Source organism: Diabrotica undecimpunctata, chromosome 7 (genome assembly GCF_040954645.1).
Source record: "Diabrotica undecimpunctata isolate CICGRU chromosome 7, icDiaUnde3, whole genome shotgun sequence".
NCBI classification, from domain to species: Eukaryota; Metazoa; Arthropoda; class Insecta; order Coleoptera; family Chrysomelidae; genus Diabrotica; species Diabrotica undecimpunctata.
The window spans coordinates 130,941,061-130,954,539 of NC_092809.1; the positions used below are offsets into that span (position 1 = coordinate 130,941,061).

General features: G+C 34.4%; 1 protein-coding gene and 1 long non-coding RNA gene across 6 annotated transcripts in view; both read right to left on the reverse strand.

Annotated features, from left to right (window-relative positions):
• LOC140445836 (uncharacterized) overlaps window positions 1-13,479 on the reverse strand; it is a 630,732-nt gene that overhangs the window by 160,843 nt on the left and 456,410 nt on the right. The window lies entirely within an intron of this gene.
• LOC140445837 (uncharacterized) overlaps window positions 6,784-13,479 on the reverse strand; it is a 102,687-nt gene continuing 95,991 nt past the window's right edge. Inside the window, exon 3 of the long non-coding RNA XR_011951446.1 lies at window positions 6,784-7,272. This is a non-coding gene — a long non-coding RNA (uncharacterized lncRNA). The remainder of the gene's footprint in view (window positions 7,273-13,479) is intronic.

Sequence of the window (13,479 nt, forward strand, 5' to 3'; positions counted from 1 at the left end):
TTGGTTGCCTTCTATTGGTATAAAGTTCCAAATAGCGTTGAGCTGCTTTACGAGAACAAAAATTTTCCTGGGCATACAAACAGATCATATCGCGCATTTCTACATTAGAAAATTCACTATAACGTGGCATTTTACCTTTATCTTAAGTGGTTTATAAAAAACTTAATAGCACTCTGACAAATAATGACTCGCACTGTACTTTGACAACTAATAATAAATAAATTCGTAGTTACTCCTCGACGTTGCCATTAAGTTCAAAGTACTTATACAAAAGAACCCGCAAGCCACCTGAGCTATCAGACCGACTAGGTACAAGTTTTGGTAATAAATGTACTATAGACACTCGTTTTGTATTTGAAAGATCTACATATTTTGTACTATAGATTTTGCAAATCGTAAAACGAACCTAAGTTGAAAACTGAGTTAGCTGCAGACTTTAGCAGCATCACGGTTGATATGCTACGAAATCGATTAAAACTATTCATACGCCATTAGAAAAATAAATTTACTTGATTAAATTATTTTTTTAATTTTCTTTAAAACGGGCGCCTCTGACTTTGACTGTCACTTTTAGACTGATTCAATACCGCTACTTGGTATTCCTGCTGTGTAAGATAATCACGATCTTGATACTTACCATGAGAATGCAGACATGTTGATTCTGACAGATAAGAATGGAAAATTCCTACTTTTTTTTATTCGAACTACTTGCCAACAAGCCAAATGGCATTCCGAAGGGTTAACAAAAATACCAGCAATTTTAATTTGGAGTATTTAACTCGAATAATGTATGAATCCCAAACGACATTATGGAAATAAAAACATGACAGTCTAGATTGCATTCATCAACTTTGGTGACATTTATCATTTATATACGACATGATCTATCAACCGAAGCGCCCAGTAAGTATAAAAAAGACTTCACCTAAACACTCATAAAGAGTCTTTAAAATAAGGTTATGTACTAGAAATACTCCTGTTATTTACTTATTTATTATTATGCCATTTCAGATGTACAGTAATTACTACATGGACATGATGACTCATCATTAATATATACTCCTGGAAAAAATTATCTTAACAGTGCCTATTTTGTTTAGCTTTACTAGAAAGATAAGCAGAACTAAATACAACTGTACATTTTTTGAAATTCCTTAATTTTCATTTTCCGTTGATTGTACCTTGAGCAAACAGTTTCGCCAGTACTTCGTACAACGTAAGGTTAACTTTTTCGCTTTTTCAACACGTAAGCCTTTTTTTATATTGAACAGGAATAGATCTGACTGAAAATAAAACTGTCCGGACAATGATTTCAACTGTAGAGAGTTAGTAGTTACCAGTATGTGACCCGTGTCTTGGGCGTTTATCACACAACAATCGGCAAAGCATTGCAAAGTTTTCGGGCGACTGGAACACATAAAGATTAGGACAAGACGATATAGAGCAACTTTCAAAGAGGTGATAATTATTTGTGCATCAATGTTCTTTCAAACAGAACTTCTACCAGCTGTAGCATAAATGATTTGATTGGAGATGTACACCATTTAGATATTTCTGATCGTACAGTTCGAAGACGTCTCAACGAAGCAAATTTGATCAATAGGAGGCCCGTTACCGGACCTCTTCTCGCCAATTAACACCGCCTTAGTCGTTTTAGATTTGTCAGACAATACGTTAGATGGAATGAACATGGATTGAAAGTGCGTCCTGTTTACAGACCAGACGAGACTTGCATTGCTAGCACCAGATGGCCAAATGATCAATACTGCACTCTGTAACTGCTCTTGCTCCATATGTAAATGAGAAACATGGTACTGGAAAATCTAGACCAGGTAAAGATAATAGAGTAAGGATGGTTAGCACAAAAAAATAGTTATTGTAGTTTAACATTACATTACATTTAAGAAGTCTATTAGGCTCTTGAGTCGGCTTGAACAGTTCAGAAGTTCTTTCAAAATGTGGGTTATATTGTTGGCTTGGCAATACGAGTGGCCTGGTAGTATTGACATTCTGTGAGGATGTGCTTGACGGTAATAGGAATATCGTTGAAGTGGGAGCATAAGGTTAAACAGAGACAGGGCGGCGTGCGCCGCGTCGGCGGCCGCGGCGGCGTTGAAAGCGGTCTCTCATCTATGGTACTTATGTTGTGCAACACAGACGAGCCGTCGTTTGTCAACTCGCCGCGTCGGCCGCTGAGTACCATGTGCCGTCGGCGGTTTTATGACTTCTGGCGGCACATCAATAATAGATATCTCGTGCTTCAACACAGACGTGTGACTGTTTTGAAAGTTTTTGGTTTTATTTGATTACTTTTGCGAGTGTTTGCCAAATTGTGTATATATTATGGAAGCTATAGACATCGATAAATTAATTACCGAAATTCACACACGGCCAGCAATTTGGGATATGCGCTCAAATGAATATTCGAATAAAATAAAGAAAAAACATGCTTGGGAAGAGGTTGCCCACAGTTTTATTTCGGAAGATGCTTTTCTGGGCCATCTTTAATTTCGTTAACTAACATGTAAAACATTCCTTTATTTTTTTTATTCATTTACTATAGGATGTATCCAGACCTGCGTCTCTTCTTCTTCTTTGATCTAATATGAAGTAAACTTGCACTTATTAGGAAAAACAAATCGTCGTCACTTTCACTAGATGATTCTAGAGACATCCATCTACGTCCAAAACTCGACTAAATTTGACAACAACGAATACAATGGCAAAACTACTGCCACTGTTAAACCGCCTCATATCTTTTAAGCCGCGCGGCTGCCGACGAAGCGCAGACGCGGCGCAAGCCGACCTGTCTGTGTTTAACCTAACTGTTGGTCTGTAGAGGACATAAGATGACCGTGTGTCAAACGTGTGTATCATACCCTCAATCTTCGTATTGCTATCTTCTCTTTTCTGTTCAGAGATGCTAGGGATAAATAGCTGTTAACATTAGGTTGTTTTTTCTGCTTTGTGTCTTTGGTGATCCAAAGTTCCTGCCACTTGGATATTCCTTTTGAATTTTGATTTTATATCTTCTTTGAACTGTATATTGTAGATGGGTAAGTGGGATGTAGATGCTTTTTTTTACAGCACTGTCAGCCATCTCATTTCCTTGGATGCCGATATGATAAGGCACCCATATTATTATTATTGAAGTCCCTCGGGAAGTGTGGACATGGATCGATTCTAGTATTTTTTGCACTAGGTGATGTTGATTGAAAATATTTTCTAATGAATAAATTGCGGATAAGGAATCGGTGCACACACTTTGATGATTGTCAAAACGGAACTAGAGGACTTTTGAAATACTGAAGAGTTCTCCTGAAAACACGCTACATTCGTTGGATATTCAGTATTGTCCTAATACTGTATCAACTGTAGTGACAGAATAGCCAACTCCATCTTCGTTTCGGGATGCATCGATATAAAGCACCTTATCATAGTGGGATGTATTTACAAATCAAATTTATTATATTCGTTGAAAATTAAAAAAAAAATATTGTACTTTATATTATATTACGAAACGAAATGTTACAAGTAAGTGAGAAGATTATTAGGAAACCGTTTTGTTTTTGAATCAGCTAATGATTCCGATAATAGAACCTTTAAACTAACGTCCTACTAAAACTAACAATAACCCTTTGGTTTACGACGATTGTAAACATAAGGATAACGTACTTAAATAAAATTAAATTTTCAGTGGAATTAAATAAAACATCCCAAGTCCATCTGCATCGAACGTAAGTACTGTCGTAAAATGTTAACATGCACTTTATTGTCTAATATGAATGGTTATATGCAGTTCGCCTTATCTAATAAATGACAGATATAACATGTAGCTGTTAAGTTTTATCACTTGAAAATGCCTTTCCGAGAATGATATTAGGACATAACCTTAAATGGTTGTTTTTATTGAAGCGGAAAATATTACAGACGACGTTAAGCTCTTTCCAGACCAAAAAGACCATATACTTTAAATCGCTTTTATTGATATTACTACTGTCGATCTATAAAAAGGAGATAAGGATGGCGAGGAAGACCAATATGGGAAACGTTAATAAAATGCTATCATCAAGTTATTTTTGTAAGGTAGCAGCAACTTTAAAATAAATTTGGTCAGAATGTTAAAGAATTAAGAAACTGTGTTCTACTTTTAAAGTTCTAGTTCTTTTTCTTTTATATATGATATATGCTCCTTTTCTATTTTAAAGCATGGCTTTAAACGTATATTTAAACCTCTCCCATCTATATCCTGTACACTCCATTATTTTTTGGTTTTTTTTCTTGTCCCTAAAAGTTTTTTCACCTATCATTGTTTAAAACAAAAAAAAACAAAATTTAAATATTTATTTACTCAGTTAAAACATCTTTGGGTAAATAGTCATCTCTCTAAGTTCCTATTTAAGGCTTCTAGAATTGCGTCTCAAAATCGTCAATAGAAATAAACAAAATCGAATCAATTATTTGCATTGGAAAACCCAAGATGATTATTTATTGTGTTTCTTTTCAATTCGTTTTTTCTCTGTTTCGCCCATAGTAATTTTAAAATAATTAATGAGTTTTAAATCAATATAGACCAGTGATTGGCAGATACTACGCGTAAAATAAATAAAACTCTCGAGAATCCCCTTGGGGTGAGATCGAATTTTCTTCGAAAGTCACTTTTCGTCTGAACAGCGAAAAGGCCGGTTGTTAGGCCTTCGGAATGGTTCGACTGGAGACCATTTGCCAGAAACATCTGACAGTAGTGATAAAAACAGTATGCAGTCAACAAAATAGTACGAGCTAAATCAAAGTACAGCAACCCAGCAAGAAAAACGAAACAAGAAATAAAGTTTACGTTCGTATTAGTTCAATTTTCGTTTTGGGTGCAAACATCAATCACTGCAAGATTTTTTTTTATGTGTCCTACATCAGCAGATTCAATAACTATGCTGAATATTTCCTGATAGTGATCAATGCAGAAAGAAAAACTTGTTATCATTGTTATTTTTGTTCAACATTTCATGACTTAGTGTCAGTGCAGTGTACAGTATTTTTTAAATGGGGTATATCCTTTAAAGTTTTAATAACCATTGTTTTTTTACAACACTAAATTTGTATGTATATACTAATAAGAGACAAATTCTGCTACCTATTCATATCGAGAAGACTTTCAAACGAACAAAAAATGGCGACGATACATCACACACTTTTTTTATTTAAAGATAGAAAATGCTTAATTAAAGACCCTATATAGACAAGACGAAAAGCTCGGGTTCGTTCGGAAAAATATTCCCATGAGATTTTTTTGCATATTCTCTTTCATCCCAAAAAATGTTCCAAGAGATCGCCGAGGCGAAAAGTTGTTAAAATATTTTTTTTTTGAATTCTGTGGGCCATTCGGAACAAAATAGGTCTCTTGTAATTTTTCTGTAAACTTGATGGTTTTCGTGTTATAAACAATTTAAAACTGAAAAAAAACGCAAAATTACGATTTTCAAGGCTCAATAAACAAAACTAAAAAATATTAATTTTGAATTCACCAAGGACCTAAATTCAAGTTCAAACCTTGTTCTATTATTTCCCTATAATTATTTTGGTCTTATTTAATTTTAAAACATTGTTTCAAAATCGTTAATGAAGCGCTTATGATAGGACGAGCGCTCCGGCTGCGGTGTGTAAAAGAGAAAAAAACAAGATATACGTCACAAATTTTTGCCGGTTTGAATTCTTATTGTACAAATAAGCGCCTGCCCTGCTGCCAGCTACAGTAACTCCTTTGACCCCTGCACACCGTAGAGCCAGATGATTGTTTGCAGAAGAACACAAGAATTGCACCATGGCACAATGGAGTAACGTGATGTTTACCGACGAGTCTAGATTTCTCGTGTTTATGGACATATTAGAGTCTGCAGGCGAGCGCTTTTTGGATACCAAAATTCAAGAAACCCAGGTTTTGACGGAGTTTCAATTATGGTTTGGGATGGGATAATTTTAAATAGTCGCTCTGACCTAGTAGCTATTCGGCGGGGGACGATGACGGCAGAGCGGTACATTAATGAAGTTCTTGAACCACATATGTTGTCCCATTTGGTGAAAATATGGGTCCAGAATTTATCCTTCAGCAAAATAATACGGGACCGCACGTAGCCAGGATAGTGCCAAGTTATTTGACTACCCACAATATTCAGGTTATGGAGTGGTAAGCGAGGAGTCCAGATTTAAATCTCAATAAACACATTTGGGATACACTCGGGAAGCGCTTGAAGGATCGTCAGCCACTAAGAAACCTACAACATGTCGAGGAAATTATCGTGGAAGAATGGGAACAACATCTAGATCAAGAAACTATTCGCAATGTGATTTAAAGTATGCTTTATTTTAAAATAATTTTTAGCACGGCTGTTATTAAAAAAATAAAACAAATTTTTTCACACTTACCACTTTTTATTTTTTTTCCACAAGAAAATTACGGAAAATAATACGAGACCGCACGTAGCCAGGATAGTGCAAAATTATTTGACTACCCACAATATTCAGGTTATGGAGTGGCCAGCGAGGAGTCCAGATTTAAATCTCAATGAACGCATTTGGGATACACTCGGGAAGCGCTTGAAGGATCGTCAGCCACTAAGAAACCTACAACATGTCGAGGAAGTTCTCGTAGAAGAATGGGAATAACATCTAGATCAAGAAACTATTCGAAATGTGATTTAAAGCATGCTTTATTTTAAAATTATTTTTAGCAACGCTGTTATTAAAAAAATAAAACAAATTTTTCACACTTACCACTTTTTATTTTTTTTTTTTTTTTCACAAGAAAATTACGGTTGAGTAACAAAAATTTTGCTATATTTATAGCGAAAAGCCTTATACATGTAATTAAATAAAAATAATATAATCATAAAAGAATAAGTTCAAAACTACGAACATTTTTTCTTTTTAGGATGAATCTTCGCGCTAGTCTACTGTACCGCCTACTGTATCATCTTTTTTTGTTGTTGATTTTTATTGCGTATTTCCTATTCGTCTTTATAAAAAGCTTTAAGAATATACGTTATACAGAAACGATTTTAAGTTGGATTCTTGTGGAAAATTTAATTCATTTCCAATTCATCTGAGTGGTCATTGTTCAGTCGGACTGAAGCTATCGTAGATTCCGAGTTAAAATGGAAACAATAAATTATTTTATTACTGTAGATCTTGTTTACGTGAGCGGGTAATTAAAAAACATGAATAAATTAAATATAGATCTCTTACCAATGCCATTGTTAATGTCAGAACGCAACTCACCTGAAACAAAAAAGATTTGTTAATAAACTGAACAATGGAAATTATTAACGTGTGGTATTGTATGTTATAATTATAAATTGTTGGTACACTAATTAAAGCTAGCTGTTATTAAAGTAATTAACAGCAATCATGTCATTTTATTTTAAATTTATAGGTCGCATGATATAGATACAAGAATACTATTAAATTATATATAATTTTACTTAAAATACTGTAATCCTGTTACATATGAGCAGAGATTCTTGTGAGAAGCATAAAAATTTTGTTGTATGCAAAATAAAAAAATATTTCTACGATACTCTCTAGTTTGTCGGGAAAATATCACTCACACATCGTAACATATTTTTTAGTTATGTTTGACAACCTAAAATTACTATTATACTTTACACTGAATATTTTATATTTTGGGAATAATCTACAACGATCGATCTAAAACTAAACGTGTTGAATGGTGTTATTATGACAACAATTAACATCAAATCCTGATATTCTTTTTCTTATTGTTAGTTGTAACATTATTCTTAACTATATTTATGTCCTTGATATATATGTTACCCCATTAGTGTTGGCATATTTGCTCATTATCGCAAGCATGTTTGCATATCTAAGATCTATTAAATCACTAAATATTAAAACAGTAGTGTCTTTGAAGTTTCTCCCAGATAAAAATTGTTGCATTCGCATGGTATTTTATAACTTCAGTTCTTTGATCTGATTTTTGTATCGTCAGGTTTAATTTTGAAAAACATAGATCTGTGTGTTGATTGTTTTAAATGTAATATTACACTTATTTTCTATTCTTTTGAGTTTTTCTAATAACCTTTTCTGTAAGACATATTTTTCTATTAGAATCGATTCTTGTAATTGTTTCAGAATGTTTTTGATGTTGTGTTGTTTCATTTCTTCTTACTAATTACTTGAGAGTACTATATTTCATTTTTAGGGCTGCATTGTGTTTGTTTTGGGTACGTAATTGTAACTCTATACTTATTGTTAATAGTTTTACAATGGTATTTTTCTTTGTTTTTGGACATAATAGGAGCTCGCTCATCTGTCTTTATTTGTTTTATTATAATAATGTATGGTATTGGTATAATGGTATTACAAAATTGTCAAAAACGGATATAGAAAGTCTTCAGCGGAAAGTACGAACATAAAGGGACAAAAACATCATCCCGTATAGAGAACAACATTAGGGGGGTATCTAGGGGTAAGAGGACTAATAGACATAGGAGAGCAACAGGATAAAGAGGTTGCTAATTTAAAAACCAATTTTCAAACGCAGGCTAAGTCATCTCCTTTACATTGCGCAATTTGCGCAGTAGAAGACACAACGCCGTTTAAACTGAGGGAACAAGAAATGCGCACGAACCATCTGTCTAAGCAAGAAAAAATGCGCACCTAGATGAGTAAACCTAAGAGATGAGATCAGCCATTCATGATCAGGTAATTCCAACTAAAAATTACCTAAAATATATTGTTAAAGACCCTCATGTCCAAAACGACAAATGCCGATATGGATGTCAAAGACAAGAAACCATCCAACATCTTACCGGGGGCTGTCAGGCGTTTGTAAAAACTGATTATAAAGAACGCCATGACTCAGTAGGAAAAATTATTCACCAAGAACTAGCTAACAAACTGGGACTTCTCCAAACCGACCATCTCCCTTATTATCAACACTTCCCTGACAGAATAGCGATACCGAACAACAATAAGCTGCGTGTTATATACAACGAAAAGATCATTGAGTACAGAGATCTGGAAATACAAATAAGTAGACAATGGAGAATGGAGGTTATCCAGACGATACCTATTATCCTCTCTACTACTGGAGTCATTACTCCAGTAATAGCTGAGAACATAAAACAGCTGGGTCTTAATTAACATCTCATTAAAACCATGCAGAAAGTGGTACTGATCTCAACATCCTAGTGCTCGAGGTTGCCACCCAGGGCTCGATAACATGGAAGAAGTCCCACCAGAGCTCAATACTATAACACCGTAGATATCTGGGATAGCTACAAGGATCTAAGATGGGCCGACGATTTGCGACACATACACATATAGTAAACATAGTAACAGCTATGGGAAGTTTACGTCAACCACGGGACAAACTGAATGATAATGATGATAACGAACAACATCAATTACTAATCTTATTACCGGCACAATTATTTTTGTGTAGTGAGCGTTGATTAAATGCCTTGTTACCAAGTAAAGTGGACTTCAAAGTAATTTTATAGTTTTTAATGAAAAGTATCTCTCTAATGTGGTTTGTCTATAAAGCTGATGATGACAATTATGCCGAAACGCGCCATTACTTTTTTCACTTCATTTGTGGTTTCACCAGGAGATTAGTAATCGTTAATACAGGTATCGTTTAAATCTCTTATAAGCAAATTAATTCCCAACATTTTAGTGAAATTTTTAATGTTTAATTGTTATAACTTTTTTATTAATAAAGATAAAGTAATTTTGCAAAGTTTTTTTAAAACAAGTTATACTTGGAAAGTCTTTTTCACGAAATTTCTTATCACACCGGTTCTAAAAATGGGATTAAAGTTTACCAAAATCCATTTTCATTTTGTTAAAAGTAAATATCTCTACTAGTTTGGGAGATACAATCATTTAAACAATTAAATTGTTAATAACAAATTATCTAATGCACTTTCAGCTTAGTACCCTCGAAAAATCGAATCTACGAACAAAAAAAAAAAATAAAAAAACGTCAAGGTACCGAGTGAATATTATACCCCCTGGACCTAGACTATGATTGGCCATTGCTCAAGATAAACTCAACTGAAAAAAGGTATCTAAGCTGTGACGCAAATTCAGTGTATTGATGTGAGATAAAGGGTCAACCGAAGCAAAAAACTTTCGACCGGTTTTTTACTTTGCTACCTTTTCAAAGTGTTTAAACAAATGATGTTCAATTGAATCTCGTATCACCATTGACGAGAAACTGGTACCTCAACAACCTATATTTAGAGCTAGAAAATCGTACTGTGGACAAATATTAAACCTTATACAACATATAGAAAATGAGTTAGAACGAACGGAAATTACTGGCATCGCTTAATTGCTGCTTATGACAATATTAACTAACAAATATTGTTAGTAAAAGTGTAAAATATGACTAAGTATATCGGATTGATGTGTGAGTTAGAATGCATTCTTCAAAATGATCACATAAATAAAAAAAAAATGCTCTACCTGAGCATTTGAAATGAAATAACACGGTAGAGACCCCTAGCGTGTTATTTCATTTATATAAGCTCTTAAAATAAAAATAAATACTAACTAACGAAACTAACGAAAATAATTACTAACAGACTGGGACCCAAGCTAGATTTTCACCAACCACTAGTGCAAACCAGATTTAGGAGTGTCTTTGGAACGAATGACCACCTACAAGTAATAAAATCCTTGATAGAGAAAGTTATACAATACAAAAAACCATTGGTATTAATATTTGTAGACTTTGAGAAAGCATTTGACTCAGTACAACCTTAGTTAAGAGCTCGAGTGCAGTATTAATCATAGGTACACAACTCTTCTTCGAAATATATATGAAAGCGCAACAGCTGCAGTGAGAATGTACTATGGCGACACAAACACATTTTTCTTGGTTAAGAGTATTAGGCAAGGAGCCACCATCTCTCCTAAACTATTTACCACTTTATTACAGAGTACTATGAGAAACAATAACTAGAAAATATTGGAGTCAACATAAATGAGGAGTTTCTGAATAACTTGAGGTTTGCAGACGACATGGTCCTTAGTGCAGACCGGGTAGATTATGCCTGTCAACTTCTTCAAGACCTTCAGAGCTCTTGTACACGAGTTGGCTTCAAAATTAACTTTTCCAAATCACAATACACGACCAACCTTGTACTGGCCGCCAAAAACATTTCAACTAATGGCACGCAAATTGATCAAGTTTATACCTATAAGTATTTGGGCACGAGATTAAATTAGGAAGAGACAATCAAACAACAGTATTAAACAGGAGAATAGGACTTACATGGGCAGCTTACAAAAACTGAGGGAAGTTTTTAGATCAGATATTCCCATGTGCTTGAAAAGAAAGGTCTTTGATCAATGTGTACTTCCAGTTCTAACGTATCTAGTATACGTTATATTGACCCTTACCAGAAAAGTCATCAATAAGATACAAGTGGCACAGAGAGCAATCAAGAGGTCAATGTTGAATATATCCCTCAGACAGAGAGTTTCAAATCAAATAGTAAGGAAAAAAACTGGTGTTAGGGATGAAGTTAAAAGAATTTAAACGCTGAAATGGAACTGGGCAGAACATGGAACTATTTGAACTAACAATGGAATTATTTACGGGAGGCCTATGTTCAACAGTGGACGCAAAACGGCTAATGATGATAATGTAGGTGATTATAGTTGAAATTGTTTAATTTGATTAATACCTTTTACCAGCTACATTAGTGGATATAAGTGGAGCTTTACAATTTTTTAGAAGAAGTATTGAATAAATTGGATCTATAAATCGTCAGTTGATAAGTAAAACTCACTAAGTACAAAAATGATCGAAATTGACATTTTATCACCAAATGCATTAATGGTTTAAGATCTTTGCTCGGAAAAAGTCACTAGCTACAAATATCGTTTAAACAGACTTTCAATTTAAAATATTTCATTATTTGCAAATTTTGATAAAATCCCGGCAGGTAAAAGTCATCTTCTGTTATAGGGTTTTAGACAATATTTCGGCAGTTTCAAAAACTTCAAAAATACACAATATTTTAATAAAAGTTAGCTTAAATGGTTTCTCAAAATAATTACCTTCTGTTCTAACATTGATTCAAAATATGCTTTAAAACTTCAATATCTCTGTTCTTTCAATATGCTACTTAGTGAGTTTTACTTGCTACCTGACGAAATTTTCGATTTTAATTTAAAATGTTTAATCCCTGTATAATCTATCTATCTATACAAGGATTTTTACAGCTGTCGCCGCCTTCCTTCTTTCAATCAACGTCTCCAGTCCTTTCTGTTCTGCCATTCTCCATCTCTAAGCTCTCGTCTTTCCATGGCCTCATCCACTTCATCCCTCCATGATCTTCGGGGTCTACCTCTTTTCCTCCTTCCTATTGGGCTCCAATCCGAAATCTTTGCTATCCACCTTGTATGATCTGTTCTTCTCACATGTCCATACCAAATTAAACGTTTTTCTTCGATGTAGCTGAGTATGTCTTGTTCTACTTCCCTTGCCATTCTTCGTTTTATCTCCTCATTTCTGATGCGATCCATTTTGGTCACTCTGGAACTTCTTCTCATGAACTCCATTTCAGTTGCTGTGATTTTGGACCTGTTTCGTTTATTTATTACCCAATTCTCTGCTCCATAGGTCATTATACTACGTACCAAGGTGTTATAAATTCTCTTCTTTGTATTTCTGGTAATCTGTCTATCCCACAGTACCCCGTTCATTTGTTTAATACATGTTCTTGTCTGTGCTAATCTGCTGGTTATCTCTTGCTCGGTGGTCCCTGTATAATCGAACCATTAATTGATATCTTTCGTAATAACGTTCCTATATCAAAATTCATGAAATAGCGAGAACTCTTTTGTAGTAGAGCGTTGTCGGTCGAATTGTCGAATAACACCCTGTATGTTAGATATCTATTACCGAAATTTAAATGAATTCCTCAATGTATTTACCATTGCTTCTCTGGCGATACACGATAGAGCCTTCTAGCAGTCTCGTAATTGTTAATAAACGATCGTCACTTCTAATTTGTACGGCTGACCGTTTTATTGACAAGCCCAATAAACAATTTTATACTAATTTAATAAATTGCTTAACGAATGATATTTTAAGAATAAATTCATCACGGTGCCATGTCTCAACATAGGTGCGGTTACAACAAAAAGCCGGGAGTAAAAGTTTAAACGAAAGGAAAAAAGTAGGTTAACATTCTTCGGACAAACAACGGCAAAAAACTGCCTTGGCTTTAACAAATTTCCAAACAATTAAGCCCACCAACGTGACCGCCATACACAACGTTTCTGAACATGATACCGGCGTGAAATTCGCTTAAATAAAAGTTATACTGGTAAATTTCGTTCGCCATTATGAAACTCTTCAGGCACAAACACCTGTCCGTGGAAAATTGATAATGGTGACAAAGTGAAAAAAAAATAGTAAAAGGCCATCACGAGCGACTAATA